The sequence below is a fragment of the Aquila chrysaetos genome, chromosome 5 (assembly GCF_900496995.4).
Source record: "Aquila chrysaetos chrysaetos chromosome 5, bAquChr1.4, whole genome shotgun sequence".
Classification (NCBI taxonomy): Eukaryota; Metazoa; Chordata; class Aves; order Accipitriformes; family Accipitridae; genus Aquila; species Aquila chrysaetos.
The window spans coordinates 40,356,829-40,369,846 of NC_044008.1; the positions used below are offsets into that span (position 1 = coordinate 40,356,829).

General features: G+C 51.4%; 1 protein-coding gene across 1 annotated transcript in view; it reads left to right on the forward strand.

Annotated features, from left to right (window-relative positions):
• Positions 1–13,018, forward strand: part of LINGO1 (leucine rich repeat and Ig domain containing 1) — a 71,703-nt gene that overhangs the window by 6,472 nt on the left and 52,213 nt on the right. The gene's annotated exons all lie outside the window — the stretch shown is intronic.

Sequence of the window (13,018 nt, forward strand, 5' to 3'; positions counted from 1 at the left end):
TTGTCCAAGGTGGTACGAGATGGTGGGGTGTGCTGTGATCTCTGCTCTGCAGGAGTGGTGCCACTGGGAGGGACACCTCTGCTTGGGGCAAAGCACAGGGGCTTACCTGGGACTGCCCGGGAGGCAGTGTCCCATGCCTGGCTCAGAGGAAAGGGGATCAAAACAGTGAGGCAGAACTGGCTTTCACACTGACACATGCACACGGGTCTATAATTTCCCCTTTACATCGTGTTCTTTGCTCAAAGCAAAGAGCAGGCTGCATAGGCTCAACCTGATGCATGCAAAAAAGGGACCTGTCCTTGCCTTGCCTCTCATTCCTGTGCAAGTAGGGCCAGTGGAGAGGTATTTCCAGCTTTGCAGAGAGGTATTTCTAGCTTCTTGTTGCTGTTTCCCATTTTGTGGTAAGCAGGAATGAATCCAGGCACCCATCCCTCCCTTCTCCCACAGCTGCCCCTTGCAGGTTGGGCCCTGGGAAAAGCTGTGTGCAAAGGATGCTCGGTCAGAGGAGTTCCCACTGTGTCAGGGCTGACAGTGCAAGTGAAGGGACCATGGAAATAGCAGTTTTCTGTCAAAACACCTTCTCAGCAGTAAGCCCTGAAATGCGTTTATTCTTAGCAATCTATCAAAACAAAATTCTGCTGGGAAATGATCGTGCTGGTTAAAGTCCGCCCTGAAAAAACGAGCACTGAGAGCCATCTGGTTTTGGTTTGGATTTGGGTATTTTCTTCCAGAGTGCCATTTGCAGAAGTTGAAGATTTTTCTTAAGAACAGTATTTAGAAAATGAGGTGGTTTTGTTTTTCCTTGTGCTTTTTCCTTTGAGAAAAGACAAAAAAAAAATTATTTCCTAGGAATTTTGGGATAATGGAGGGAGGTATAGTCTGTTTCTTGGCCTGGTCTCTCCACTAACTAGTGCAAGACTAGGGCAGCCAGGTGCTATGTAGTGTAATGATGGGCAGCAGTCACACCTTGGGTCCTGGACACCCCAGGGTCAGGGCACAGCCCTGCTTAAAGGCCCTGAGCAAAGCAGGACCTGGCGCTGGGAGGGGGCATCTCAGCCTGAGCATCCAGCAGACACATAAGCCCTCTCCCCAAGGAGACTGTGAACCTTGGGACTGGATGATGTGGTCAGAGGTTTTATTTAGTTTTGAGGCAGGGCTGAACCTGAGTGGATTTTTAATGCGTGAATTTTTAGTGTTTAAACTGAGCAAATCTTTGAACCTATATGGTTTCTGAGGGATGTTTTTCTTCCTTTCTGAATGTGTGTGCCATAAATGCTCCCCCAAAATCCTCCCTCTTCTCTCTGGTGTTGCCAGCTCTGGTGATGCAGTCACAGACTTGCAATAGGTCAGGCTTTCCACTAAGGCCCTGTGGAGTGTCTTGGATTTTCACTTTTTAAAAGCAAGTTTTCAGCATCGGGGTTATGTCAAAACCCTATGGATGTGAACAGGGGCACTGCAGGCTCCCCATCTCATCCTGCAATTGGGCAGAAACCCCCCGTGAGGGTGGCTGGGAGCAGGGAGGAGGATGTGGGTGACCTTGGGTGTGAAGGAAGAATGAGAGAGGGGAAGGGGCTGGGCGGCAGCACCTGGCATGGCAGGAGCTGTGAGGGGAGGAAAGGGATGGCACTCGTTTACCAGAAGGTGTCTGTCCTGGGCGCGTACTGCACTGTGCAGGTCAGCACTTGTTTGAGAAGGAGCAATGCAAGTTGTCAGGTGGAAAACATAACCTCCCCTGATAACTTCATTTTGCTGAACAATCTCCTAGCTCAGAGCAAGGAAAATCAATGCAACAGAGTCAGGTTGCCCATGCAGCAGGAGATTCTGCCTGGGACTCCCTGCCACCCCATGCTGTCCCCAAAGGGGACCAGCTGGTGTGCCCAGAAGGGGGGTTCTCACGTAGGAGTAGTAGTAGTGTTGGGGCTGCCCCCAAGAAAGCTTCATAGGACAGTGGGGACACTAGGGACACTTGTCTTTGGCTGGCCCAAAAGCTGTGGTTCAACAGGGTGGCTGGGAAGAGCTGAGAGGGAGAACAAGGTTGGCGGGAAGGAATGCAACAGAGGGAGAGGTGTCTGTAGCCTGTTTCGGAAGGTCTGCTCCTTCAACCCACCAGGGCTGAGAAAAGCTCTGAATTTCTCTTCCACACCTTACCTGGTTCCCACCTGGCTCTCTAGATTAAACCACATTTCTTTCCAAGCGTCTCGCTCCAAGGGCCAACAAAGCTATTAACATAAAGAGATTTTTTGTTGTTGTTGTTTAATTTTTTTGGTAGCACATTTGCAAAAATAAATATTAATTGTGCAAAATGCTAATAAGCTAGGCAGGGAGCCAGGCTGTGCAGCCCAAGCATAGCACCGTGCATGCAGCTGCTGGCCCTTGATGCGAATCGGAATGCCACTACCATGGTCCAGTGGCTCTGGAGAGCTTTGCAGTGGTGGGATTTCATGTGGGTTGCCTGATGCTTAGGGCTTTGCTGTGCCTGCGAGCCTTTGCAGGGACCATCAGGGACTATTTGTGGCAGGAGTCTGGGCGCCGTGTTAGTGAGGCTGGGAGGCACTTGAGGTTTTCTAGCAGTCAAACAGCTCTTCCCCATCTGGGGGTGGGAGATAGTATCGTGCACACAGCTCGGGATGTCACATTAATGTTAAACACGGGGAAGAAGCAGGAGCGAGTGAGAGCAGGAGCTGGGTGTCTGTGGCAGCTTGTTTCTTTGGGTTTATGCGCTGATACTTTCTGCTTAATTGCACCCTGACATGCACAAAGACAGGGGGGCAGGGGTTTTAGAAAAGCTTTAAAAAAAATTACCTTTCATGAAATATTCAGGACAGGCTGGTTTCTTTTTAAAAACTGACATAATTACTTCTGCAAGGCTTCTGGTTCTCCTGGTTTCATTGCATTTGGAGAGAGGCAGCAGGAGTGTTTGTCCTCATTAGCCTGGAGAGAGGCTGGGTGGGTTTGTATTCATTAGAGGGAAGTGATCACTGTATTGATACTTGGAGATGGGCGAGTTGGGGGTCAGTGGGTTGGTTTGTTCCCATGAATTTCTGTTGGTGATGGACTGAGGACTTGGAAGGGAATGGAGGCAATTAAGCAATGTATTAGGGTGTACTAGGAACAAGAAAAATGTCCCTTGTGTTCTAGGTGCGTGGGGCTGTGCACTGGGGTGCATCCCACTGCTCCCTATTTGCTGTGCCCTGCCTCCCGCAGATGTCGGGGAGCCAGCGGTGGGTCATGGCCATGGGGAACGCATCCACTTGCCTGCGGAGAGGAGCCGCTCCAGGAAGTGCTCTCCTGACGCTGTTAGTCGTGATCCAAAATTAGCATCCCATTCACTTGCTCTTAGCTGTGTTAGCTCTGCAAGGCTAATAGGGCTTAAAAAAAAAGTCTCTTGTCACTGAAATCAGCAGCTCTGCCTCAGAATATGTGGAGGGAGCAGACTTGCTGAATAAGGCAATGTTGCTGTTGTAAGCGCTTGCCTGGCCGCAGCAGTGCTGTGGGACTTGCCCAAGGTCAGCCTGAGAATTGGTGTCAGAGCTTGAGAGGGGTCCTTGATTCCCATCTTGGTGGCTAAACCACTGGGTGAGGAGGATGAAGGCGTGAGCATCAAACCCAGCCAAACTGTGAAGCGTTCCCAGTGTGGTGCCGTGTTCCACAATTAATCACTTCCACCCACGTTACACCTTCCCCCTCCCCTAAATCCTCCCTCGCTTGGTACTGGAGTGGGGAACAGAGGCAGCTCCAGTTTTATGAATCAATCAAAGACAATGCCTGCTTTTGAGAGCTGCTGATTTAGAGAGCCCTTTGCAAGCATGTGTGCAGTATGATTTCTTATCAGAGCACAGCTCTGGACAAGCCTGCCAAGAGGAGCTGTTCCAGCTCCCAGCCACATCCTGGGGAGACGGGCTGAGTGGTCTTTTCATCTACAAATAAAATAAACAGGAACAAAGGCGGCAATAATATTGACTTTCATCACTGATATTCCCATTTATCTCAGTAATAATTAGTATTTCTATTGCTGGAAGGGTATAGCTCATAATCTCACTGTTTCACGGGAGCCTATTAATGTCATCACTAAGAACAGCCAGGCATGAAGTGCTGAGGAGGGTGAGTGGGTTGGATGGCTGGGAATGGAGCAGAGCTGGACATGGAGGAACGAGGCAAGAGGCTGCAGAGGGGTGCATAAATGCTGTAGGGAGTGGTGGAGCAGCGGAGCTGGGGAGAGTGATCTTGGGCATGGGCAAGGCCTGGGTCAGCACTGACCTGACACTCCCGCTGTGCTTGGGGTGAGGTGGGAGAGCCATATGGGCTTGCTGACGGGAGCTGGGGCTCTCAGGGTGCCTCTTGCCCAGCCCCTCACTGCCTCCTCCAGCACAGCCAGAGCAAATCCCACTTGTCTGGGAGGGAAGGGTGGGACTGGTGCTTCATCGGGTGGCCCAGGGATGGAGGATGTGCTGTAAGATGCAGTCACAGTGCCTTCCCTGTGGTGTGATGTGCCTCCAAGCTGTAACAGCAGCTCCCCCTTGTCACCGGCACACCAGGCAATGTGGGAAACAAGGGCAAGTTCTTGCATCTGTCCCCATCTGCCCCCAGGGTGCCTGTGCCATTCATGCACAAACTTTCTGCGGCATCCACAGAGCTTGTTATTTGCTGGCACTTAATTAGTCATTCCCTGTCCTCTTTTAAAAACCCCTCACGGTGCTGTCTGCAGGTACCTTGTTCTGTCAGAGCTGCGTACCTGGCCTGATCCTCCACCTCCCAGAGGAGGTGGGACACTGAGGTTTCAGGACTAGTGTCGCTGCTCTCCTATGTTGCTTTGAAAGCTTTTGCACCCAGCTGCTCCGTGCATCATCCTGAATCGGTCTGGAGGTCCGTTTCCTGCATCTATTTTTTTAATTGTCCTATTAAGTGCATGTCCTGCCCCTGCCTGTGAGGGTTTCCGGTATGCAGCGTCCCAAGCATTATCAATTCCACAGGAACCGCTGTCACAGCAGCCGCAGGGACCAGCGAGCAGTGAATGCAAATGCAGGGTGGTGTTTTTATTGGGATTTAAATGAGTTTAAGGCTGTTCAGAATTACAATGTGATTTGAGCCAGGAGGGGCTTATAAAGCTGGTACTAGTTCATGTATTATATGGTAAATGTGCCATCCCCATGACTCCTGCTGAGAACCTTCCTCACCAAGGTGAGGAAAGGAGCAGGGCAACTGCCAGGGCTCAGCCCTGTTGCCCCACCATGTAGGTCCCCATGGGGGAAAGGGCAGTTTGAGGTGGAAGGAGGGCTTAAAAGGCTCAGCCATGGAGGTTGCTGGGCAGGGGAGCTGGTCCCTGTTAACAAACCCGAGCCCATGGTGCGTGCAGTTCAGGCTGGCAGATGGTCTCTGGCTGGAAGGTAGGGGTGCAGGGAAGGCTTGTGGACATGTTTCGGGGCAGGGTGCATCTCACCCATGCATCCTTCCCTCTCTGAATAGCTCCACTGGGGGAAGGTGGCAGTGGGTGCTAGCGATGTTCCAGCTCTGGCCATGCTGTGCGGCAGGGAAGCGGCACAGCTGCACCTTTTCCTCCCTGTGCAGCAAGCCATGGCTTTTCTGGGTGCTGGTGCAGGACATGGAGACCCCTCCTTGGGCCAGACCCTGCTTCAGCTTTCTGACAGCAGGGAGCTTTCTCCAGTTGGTCCAGGATGTGCTAGCCCCAGCTCGCACCTCTCTGGAGACCTCATAGCACCCAGATCACCTGCCTGTTGCACAGACATCACTCATAAAGGCTTTTATGGCCATTATTGTAACCTATGGCTGTGCGGGGCTTTGTGCAGAGACGGGTGATGTGACAGAACTGTACCTGTGTGCACAGGTGCCCTGGGTCTGTGACACCTGGGAGCCACCGTGGTGAAGGTGACAGATTCCTCCATCTGCTCCCTCAGCCAGGACAGGAATGAAACGGAAGTTTGAGCTATTGGCTTGGGATGTTTGTGCCTCACCTCATTTCAGTGCTATGCTGTTGATCTCTGAAGGATACAGCTGAATATTTGAATGAGAAATATGTGGTTGTATTGAAATCCTAGACAAAATGTCTTTTGTGCCTTCCTGCATGTTTATTTGCGTAAGAGTGTTTTGCTGGAGAAACATGGGAAGGAGCTCGAGGGAGAGGAGCAAAGGCGGGGGTGAGAGCATTGGGGAACTCGCAGTACAATTTCAGGACACTTAAGAGCCTCTTATTGTCAGTGGCGAGACAGCGACATCGGAGGCAGCTCAGGCAATTGTCTGAGACAAATTGCTTCATTTGATGGGTTTGTCGGTATCCCACTGGTTAAGTTTCTGGGTTATATATATATACAAAGCACAGGAGAAATTCAGAAATACACATATATATGCATATATACATGCTTCTGTATCTGTAGTTATCTCCCATAAATGACCTTGCAGGCATGAAATAATGTCATCAGCCTGCATGGTGCTTCTGAGCAGCTGGATGTTTGCTCTGTAGGTCTGGGGAGCGAGGGAGCCAGGCCACCTCTCGGGGCTCCTGCTGTGAAGCCACCAAGGTGCTTGCTCTCGTGCCAGGGAGCGGGGCTGGTAGTGTTTGCTGCAGGAGGGAGCATCTCCCCACCTCCCCAAAAAGAAAGGTTTCAATTGCTTCAGGAGGTGCTGAGGGAAGAGCCTTTGCTGACAGGTAACATGCTGCTAAACTAAGCTGCTTTCCCCAGAGAGGGAAAATTGTTGCTGGTGCCTGCGGGATAGGTGAAGGTGGAGATGTGACGGATAGCAGCACTGCTGTTTTGTCCTACTTGGAGGAGAGATGGCAAGCCAGGGATGTAAAGGCACCCTGATGAAAAGGCCCATTGGTGGCATTTGGGTTGTGCCGGAGAGGCAATTGCTCCGCTCTCCCCTCCCTGCGCATCCGAAACAGCACAGAGCCCCCACTTTGGACAGCCCTGCCCATGCCAGCAGCTCTGTTTGTGCCATCCCTGTGGTGAGGATGCAGGAGGAGGGCAGCCGGGGCAGTGTTAGCTGGGAGATGTGTGCTGCATCCAGCAGCACAGATCAAAGGGACCTCAACCGGTGACATCCACCTGAAAGCCTTTAATGCCTAGCCCTGGAGCAGGGAGATTTACTCAAGGGACTCATTTCCTTTCCTGAACATAAAAAAAATTGTGTCAACTTGACATTCAGGAAACTTTATTTAATACCTTTTTATTCATTTAACAGTTTAGCTAATTGCAATGCTTTTTTGTTATTTTTATGTACTTTTTTGACTCATTCTGAATTTGTCCTTATACACTCTTTGTTCTTTAAAGCCATTTCATTATGGGTATTTATTGCCTGTGCTGGTTCTCTGGGAGAATGGGGGAAGGAGGAGGGATACCCTGGCTGTACCTACAGGCTGAAGCTTTCAGTAGCTCTGGTGACACTGGCTGGTCTCAGCAGATCAAGACAAGAATCATAGAATCATTTAGGTTGGAAAAGACCTTTAAGATCGAGTCCAACTCTTAGCCTAACACTGCCAAGTCCACCACTAAACCATGTCCCTAAGCACCACATCTACATGTCTTTTAAAAACCTCCAGGGATGGTGAATCCACCACTTCCCCAGGCAGCCTGTTCCAATGCTTGACAATCCTTTTGGTGAAAAAATTTTTCCTAATATCCAATCTAAACCTCCCCTGGCGCAACTTGAGGCCATTTCCTCTTGTCTTATTGCTTGTTACTTGGGAAAAGAGACCAACCCCCACCTCACTACAACCTCCTTTCAGGTAGTTGTAGAGAGCAATAAGGTCTCCCCTCAGCCTCCTTTTCTCCAGGCTAAACAACCCCAGTTCCCTCAGCAGCTCCTCATAAGACTTGTGCTCTAGACCTTTCAACAGCTTTGTTGCTCTTCTTTGGATGTGCGCCAGCAGCTCAATGTCTGTCTTGTAGTCAGGCGCCCAAAACTGAACACACTATTTGTGGTGCAGCATTATCAGTGCTGAGTACAGGGGGACAATCTCTTCCCTAGTCTTGCTGGCCGCACTTATTGCAGAAGCTGCTGCTTGGTCTTGTTCTGGTGGTGGTTGTTGAGAAAAGCGCACCTTCAGCAGCACTGGAAGAGTGCAGACATGCCTCTGTGTTGCTGAATTGCTTGTTTGGGGCAGAAAAACACCAAAAAAAGATGTCCCAGGGTTTCATTGTGCTGTTTCCTCTATGAAGTAATTGCCATTTTCCTTTAGAAAGAAAACTTCGGTTGGAAAGTTCCTTGACTTTTAAAGAACTGGGTAAACCTTAGAAATGTCCAGATACAAAGTGAAATGTTATTGTGCTTCTCTGCATTTTAGATTTACCAGCATTTAACAGAAGACGTTTTCTTCTGTTAATTCTTACTGAATTGTCAAAAATATGGAAAAAATAATAATTGCAATAATAATTGCACTAACAGTAATGTGCTTTCACAGCCTTGGCTTTTACCGCAGCTAATTGTGCTCTTTCATTCCTCCTGCTCTGCGTCTCAGCTGTCTCCTCTTTACTCAGACCTTTCCCCAGGCATGGTGGGTCTCTACACAGCCCCCCATACGTGACCTCCCTGGGCCCAAACTCATGGCAGCCTTGTTATGCCCCATTATGTACTGGAGTCACAAAGTCTTGCTGGAGCTGCGCCTGCTTGGGATTATCCAGATAGATAAGCTTGAGCGTAAGCTGTACCTGCCTTCAGCCTTGCCCTTTGGCGCTGGGGTGCCCTATGGCATCCATACCCCGCAGCCCTCGGCACTGGCCTGCCTAGCACCAAGTCCAAACCACACTATCAGGCTGCTTGTGCTCCTGAGCAGGGCACGCTCTGCCTGTCTCCCTGTGGGGTGCCACCCCACTACCCTCAACAGATGCTTTCAAGGCCAGAAGCAGTTTGCAGCCTCCCTTCCCCCTGCCTGGTGTGATCCTGGCTCACCGCCCACCCCACGCATGAGCACCAGCAAGGAGCGAAGCTGGGGAAAGATGTCAAGAGCTGTTACAGCATGTGCGGGAGCTTATATAAAAGGATCCATTTTCATTCTCCTGCTTGTCTGCTTCAGTCAAAATACAATGCCACAGCTAACAATGTTTTGTGTCATAGCAGACCACAGTGATCTAATGCACAGGCTGCTGCGGTAGGTGCTACATCTCTCCGTACCACAGCTGTCCTGAGCCCCTACCGCAGCCCCTGGGGCTGCCTTCACCCCCGGCCCCTGGGAGCCCGCAGCTTGCCCTGCTGTGAATCATGTCTCCCACTGAATTGTAGCTCCTTGTGGGCTCTGCAGCTCCCAGGTTGCGAAACACAGCCCTGCTAGGCTTGTCTCCCAGCTGGAGGAGCAGCTCTCTGGTGCCTCTGCCTTCTCAGTGTGAGATGGAGCAGACCCCTGTGTGCTTGCTGCAGCCCAGCTGAGCCCACTGCAGGAGCAGGCAGGCTGCTCCGGCCCCGCGGGGGCCCTGGGAGCAGCACTTGGACATGTTGCTGATCTCTTTCTGTTCAGTAGACACGTGTGTACACATGGACACACATGTACCAGAGTGCCCTTGAGGTGTCTGGCACCTGGTGTCCTCAGCTTCATTATTTAGAGGCTATAAAGAGCACCTCTGTTTGCTTTTCGCTCCACGGGCATGTTGCAGGGCTGCTGGGGACGGCTGCATGGCTGGAAATGTCAAGGACCTGGAGATGGTGCCTCAGGCAAAGGTGGGGTAGTGGAGCTTTGTGTGCTCAACCCACTGACCAGACCTCCTTAGCCAGGGCAGGGGTGATGGCTGTGGAGCTGGGCCTGAGCTGCAAGTCCTTAGAGATGTGATGTCGCGAGATGAGTGTGTAGGGATCTGCGTTTCCTTTCCTCTTCTCCAGTGTACCTTCACCCATTCCTTGGCAGGGCTCATCTCACCTGGACACCCCCTCCTGTTGAGCTGGACCATCCGCTTTTGGGGATATTTGGCTTTCCTCTGCCACTGTGTTGGGTAGCAGACGTGCTCTGCGTGGCACAGAAGGGGCAGTGTGTGTGTCAAGCCTGGTCTGTGCACAACTGCTTAGACCTGGCATAGGCTCACAAATGCTTTGGGTGAGCCTTTGCTATTGTATTCCACCCCCGCCGCCCCGCTTCTCCCTTAAAATTCAGCGTTGCATCTCCTTTGGAAATCCAGGCTGTGGCAGTGCGGCTGTGGAGATAAGTGGCCACCCTGACATATAGCAGGCTGGAGGGTGTGTTTGTCATGGAGGTAGACATGGGCAGCTCTGCCTTCCAGCAGCACTGCTCCGTGATCATGCACCATCAGGGACTGTCCTCTGGACAAGGCACCGTGTCTTTGTTCAATATCTGCAAATTGCTCATTACTGAGGACTCTGCTCCATGAGCAGGGCCTGGGTACAGGAGCAGACAATATGAATCGTGAAACCTCAATGCACCGAGCAATTTTCATCAGAGGTTTTCACACCTTTCCTTTTTCCTCTCTTTTCTTTCTCTCATTTCTCCTCAGTTAGAAAGACAGGGAAACAGGTCTCCTGAGCTTTGACTGTGAGCTCGCCACCACCCCTTGCCTCTCATTGGCGCGGGCAGAGCAGCTGATGGGGCTGTGGGGACACGGCGCAGCAGCAGTGGAGCTGCAAAACTCTTCCCAGCGCTGGCTGGACTGAGGCAGAGGGCACCAGCCATCTCCCATCCTATCCCCCTGAAATGTCACTTGCTTTTAAATGCACTGGTAGTTTAAAATAAGAATAACCTGCTCCAGGGCTTCTTAAACCGTGGAATTAAATATGGTTCTGGTCTCTAGGCAGAGTCTGACTCTTCAATTCTAAATCTGCTCAGCCAAGCGAAATATTGCGGGGGGGGGGGCGGAAATCAATATTTCTCGGGCCCAGCACAGAGAGGAAGCTGTCTGTGTGCGGCTGCAGGCGGGCAAGTGCAGATGCGCACGCACAAGCGCATGAGGCTGGGGTGGGAGTGTGAGAGTGGCACATGTGAGCACAGCAAAGAGGAGCACCGCTGGGAGACAGGGAATGGGGAGGAGGACATGGTGTTTGCGACGCCAGAGCGCTGTGCGTGCTGCTCTGGGAGAGGCGTGGGTGTGAGTCCATTGCACTTGGGTGTGTGTCTGGGGACACAGCTGGGTTTCTCTCCATGTGGTTCCCAGCAGAGTCATTCAGATAAGGAAACACAGCTTTCTAGGTTTCATGACATGTAATTTAGTGGCGAGTGAGAGGCTGTGAGCTTGTGCCAGAGCAGGTGCACTGTGGCTGTCCTGGTTTCTGGTACCTGGTATGTGGAGCTGAGTTGCACAGGAGATGGGAATAATCAGGGCTAATCAGGGTTTCTAGCTGAGCAAAGGACTTTCCCCTGTGACCCCCAGGCCCCATCATCTGGAGGATGGCAGCATTACAGATAATGGATGGGGTGCTCTCGCTATGGTGTGTGTAATCTATAACATGGAGGTGTTTCTGCATGATGCCAGGACCCCCACCCCAAGGACTGCTCTGGATGCGCCATGTGCTGCATTGTGGCCCATGGCGGCATACCCTGGGCATGGCTGTCCTTGCCCAAGGGCTGCCTCTTGCCCAGAGGACACGGGCTGGGTGGGGAATGGCCCCTGGTATCTGCTATGGGAGCATCACTGAAGATTCATGAAGCTGATTTTGCCAGGTCTAAGTTCTCTAGGTGGTTTCTGTCCAACCCCTCTCCCCACCATAGCTGCCTTGCAGAGTCCTGATGTCCTCCCTCTCTGCCGCTGTGTGTCCTCCATGGTGTACGGTGGTGGGAGGAGGGAGCTGTGCAGCCGTGTTGGGATCAGGAGCAGAGGAGGATCTCCATCTGCAGCAGAGAGGGGAAGGACAAATGTTATTGACCTGCTCTGGCATCTGACCAAACCACAGACACTCACCCCTCCCAAAAAGCTTCTCTGATAGCTTAATTTCCTAATTGCTGTCTGTGATCAGGATGTCAGTGCTGGCTCTCCTCCAAGATATGTTACTTCCAGCAGTCTGGGGCTTTCTACCACCTTGCTTGGTCACTACTTGCAGCTCACCCGCTTGACTGGCTGGAGAATCTCCCATCTCCATGCAGGCCACCTCTGCTGCCCTGAGGGCATCATGGCAAATATTGAGGGAGCTCAAAATATTGAGGAGTGCTGGTTCAGGGCCCCAGCTCCAATGCTGTTTTGTGCCTTGGCCCGAGAGCTAAGGGTTGGAGCTGAACCGTGTGTTTTGAAGTCCCAGCTAGAGGCCAGCACAGCGTCTGGAGGAGATAAGATCCTCAGATGCCTGATGCTGGGCTCAGGATGGAGAGCTGGAGAGCAGGCATGGTGGGGTGCCTGAAGGTGAGGCCCCAGGAAGGGACCCAAAGGAGAGATGCCCTCTGTGGGTTGTGGCACTGGGCTGATGGGAATTCCCGGCAGCTCCAGCCATCCACATAAGTCAGTGCCATGAACGCATGCAGCAGGAGCTTACAAGATGCAGCATAGCGAGGCTCTACATCTCAATAAGCAGCACTCCAAGGCAGACCTGAAAATAACTGTTTGAAGAGGAAATAGTACTCTGTCTTCTATTGTCTCTCTTCCTTTCCTCTCTCTCTTTCTCTCCCTTTCTCCTGTCTTTTACATCTGACTGAACATGAGAGTTCATTGTTGAAGGGGCTTTGTTTTCTTGTATTTTTCCCCTTTCTCTACTCTCCCGATGAGGAAACTACAAGGAGATGCACTATTAACAATTCAGACCCATACAGAAGCAAGGGCTGTCTTAATGCCGAGGTTGCTGGGTCCTTCTTGTTCTTCTCTGTTGCTTAGTTTGTTTGCTATGATAAAACATACCTAGATGGCTGTTTCTTCTGCAGGGAGCAGACATAAGATGGGATCAAGCTGTCTGAAAAGAAGTCTGTAAGTGTGGTTCAGCCCAACCCTACAATAATTTTCTTCATTCTTATAAGCTTTGTCTTTGTGTTGGGCAAAGCGAGCAGGACAGCGGTGCCATGAATGATGCTGCTCCTGGTCCCTGTTGGCCTTGATGGCAAACATTAAAACTGGGCCAGGAGGAGGCATCTGGCCTTGTGCCTTCC